The following is a 3,777-nucleotide window of genomic DNA, read 5'->3' as shown; positions in this document are numbered from 1 at the left end:
TCAAAGTAACTTTAGGACTTATATTGTTTTGAAATTGTTGAATGAAAGCATTTGCAAGTTGTTCAAAAGAAGTAATAGAATAAGAAGGCAACGAGCAATACCATTGTAGGGCTTTGTCTCTTAATGTTCTAGTAAATAGTTTTGCAAGCAACCTTTGGTCATAAGCAAAATCGGTACAAATTGTTTGAAAAGTCTTAACATGTGTTAGAGGATCTCCTTTACCATTATAAAGTTCCAAATGCGGGATTTCAACATGTTTAGGAGGGATAGCTCGAACAATGTCAAGAGAAAGTGGGCTCGCAACATCAAATGTGGGCACACTAAACTTAGATTGATTCATAGAGGCAATTTGTTGCTGTAAAGAAGAAACAGTTTGTGCTAGATTGTTAATGGTCGCTTCAGTTGGAGAGTTCATATTGGATGTGTTAGATTGAGATGGAGGTGTTATGTTATTGAAAGAAGGTAGAGAGTAAGGTGGTGGGACCCTATGATAATTAGTCATAGGAGATGATTGGACAGGGGGAACACTACAAGGAGGAATAGAATGATTAAATGAATTGCCCCCTTGCGTCATGTTCATTTGTGATGATATAATAGGCACACTCATTGAAGGAATGAATGAAGAAGTCGGATTGAATGAAGGAATAGGGTTAATTGAAGAAGAAGGGTTGCCCCCATGACTGGTGATCACAGGAGGAATGTCTTGTATAGAGGTAGCCATGATGTTTGATGTAAAGGTAGGTATACTAGCAATAGGAGTCGTCAAAGGAATAGAATGATTGTCTTGAGTAGGAGGTTGTGTATAACCTAAATTTTCGGCACAACTCTTCATAGGCATCACGTTCGAATTCACAATGTGTGAAATACCACGCAAAATATCAATTCCATTCTTATCACTTTGAAGCATACGTTTTAAACCCTCAATTAAAGGAAGAGCTTGACTATCAGGGTATTCTTGAGACATCCATTGTCGAAAATCGTCAAATTGGTTATCCAATTTTGAAAGTTGTTCTACAGAAACCTCATGGAGAGCTTCTTCATCATTAGGAGGATTAGAGGAATTACATATGTCCTCGTTAAAAAGGCCATTCAAATTAGGTTCCATCTCCTCAGTAGTTAAACCTCGGAAAGACTTAATTCTACGGCTTCGTCTAACGGGAATAGTGTAAGTAGGGCTTATTGTTGTAAAACTCATGCACTAGAGAAGGAGAGAAAATTTTGAATTTAGAGGTAGCAATTTTCAGTAAGATCAACCAATTTTCTGGATTTAAGCTGTTAAATGCAATCACAACAGTCTCCCGAAATTTCGAAAAAAATGTCCGGGACCGTGGCGCCCGGAGTGCAACACGGTCCCTGCAACTTTTTTTGAAATTTGCAGGGATGAAAGGTATGATGATTTTAGAGCTAATCTGAAAAAATTGAGTGATTTTACGATCTGTAGATAGGCCAAATTAAAGTTGTAATCTCAAAATTGAACCCTATCAAGATTGTCGAAAAATGCAAAATTTGAATTTTGAAAAAGAGAGGGAAACTGAAATTTTGAATTTTATCATTTTAGAGGGAATGTCAAAAGCAATGCAAATTTTGAAATTCAAAAATTGACTCAATTTCACGCAAAATTCAATTTTGAAAGTGGAAATCGAAGTTGTTGTAATTAAGCACTTAATTTCAAAAGTCACAAAATGCAAGAATTTGAGTAAAGCACTGAAATTTCGAATGACTGCAAACACAATTTTCAGATTTATGATAATAAAAACACAATTTTGACACAAAATTTTAATTTCAATGACTTTTGAATGATTAGAAGCCTTAGACCAAGCAATCGCAAGACCAACTTTGACTGTAATTTTGAAAGTGTTATAATTGACAAAATCAGCCAAAATTCTAGATTTTAGCAGGAAAATACAGCAAGATCTCGCTCCCGAAATTTTGGAAAAAATGTCGGGGACGATGGCGCTCGGAGTGCAACACAGTCCTCGCAACTTTTTTCCAAATTTTCAGGGATGAAAGATATTGTGATTTTATTGCAGAATCCAAAGTTACAGCTAATTTGGAGATGTTTTGATTGGTCAAATTGTCAGACAAAGGTTGAATTAAGAGGGTTTCAAAAATTAGGGTTTTGACATTTAACCACTTAATTTTCAGAATTAAAGCACAAATATGAATTGAAAATTTGTAATAGAAAGGCAGATCTGAAACAGGCATTAACATTTAGACATTTCGCAAGTTCAATTACCAAAAAGAAAATTTAGGGTTTTTATGCAATCACCTCTAAAATTTTGCAAAAGATCAAACATGGAAATGTAATCAATTTTTTCAGATCTAAGCATGAAAAATCAGAAAGGATGTTCACGTCGGGTTCACCAAAATGTAAAGCGGAAAAATCGCGATCGAACCCTAGTTGTTCTCCCCTCTTCCGACTCCGAGGAGAGAGAAGGGAGGTTCGCTAGGATTCGATGGTTTTTCACTTAGGGGAGAGACTTTACATTCAAAAGAGGGGTTGAAACTCATAAGATCCAATCCCACGCAATGCAAGATTGGATGCTAAATGAATTTCAAGGGTTAGGAAAGCAAGGCTACCCTCTTTTGTAAAGAATGTTGTTAAGGAAATTAAGTTAAGCATGCATAGAAAGTCATAAAGATTCTCTTATAAACTGAGTTCGGGTTATAGGATGAAGCTGCGGACCTGGAATTAGCAGTAAAATGTCGATACGGCGTTGTCCTGCAAATTTGAGCAAAAGTTGTCGGGACGATGGCACCCGGCGCCACGGTCCTCCGAAAAATCCGCGAAATGAAGGGGGATCTGTTCGTCTCTGCACAAGGATTCCAGATCTTCAATTTCAGCCGCGTACCTACAACCTACACACAAAAAAGCAAAGATGATTGGGGGGTTAGGGATTGGGGGTTTGCCTTTAGGTCAAACCCCGGTTTTGGAATTAACCAAGAAATGAGCAAGAGCTGTAAATGTAAATGACTGTAAAACAAGTACTAATACCTTGTTCTAAGGATGTTTGTATCCTTATGTGCGAAGGTTTAGATGTTTTATGTTGTATGTTGTATGTTGTAGCATGTAGTATGTGATCTCCTCTTCAATGGTTGAATCCTTGTCTTGAATGCAACACTAGGCTTGAAGGGAGACTTGAGATGATCAATTGCTTGAAGGAATGCTTGAATGCTTGAATGCTTGAGTATAATTTCCACGCCTTGTACACATATCCTCCTCATATATCCCAAATGAGAGAGAAAAATGTAGTTTATATACTTGTCATTTAGGGCTGATAGACTGATTTTCCCGACCTTAGGCCGACCAGGGAAAGTTAATTTCCAAATTGCAAACAAAAAGACCCAAGCCCCTTAGGAGACCGGGCCCAAAATAGGACCCAGGGACCAGGGCGCTGGGCGCCATGGTCCTGGGGACCAGGGCACTGGGCGCCCTGGTCCTGAGGGACCAGGGCGCTGGGTGCTCTGGTCCCACCTCCCAGGACAGCAGGGTGCAAGGAGGTTCAAGCCAGGGTGCTTGAAAAATGCAGTTTTCAGTGTCGTGAGCAAGTTTCAGGGTCTCCATTCAGGTTGCATGTTGCGTCGCCATCGTGAAGACCGAAATGCAGTCGAAATTGCAAGTGTCGCAATTTTAGGACGCCACAATACCAATGATTAATTCATCAAAAAAAAGTGTCCACGTGATGTCTTCGACATTACCAAGTGTCTTCCATATCATTCCAAGTGCCGATGAATATTATATCCTATCGGTGAACCATATACCAGTAACTGTGCAAT

The sequence above is a fragment of the Cryptomeria japonica genome, chromosome 1 (genome assembly GCF_030272615.1).
Source record: "Cryptomeria japonica chromosome 1, Sugi_1.0, whole genome shotgun sequence".
Taxonomy (NCBI): domain Eukaryota; kingdom Viridiplantae; phylum Streptophyta; class Pinopsida; order Cupressales; family Cupressaceae; genus Cryptomeria; species Cryptomeria japonica.
Note: the sequence above shows the minus strand (reverse complement) of the source record.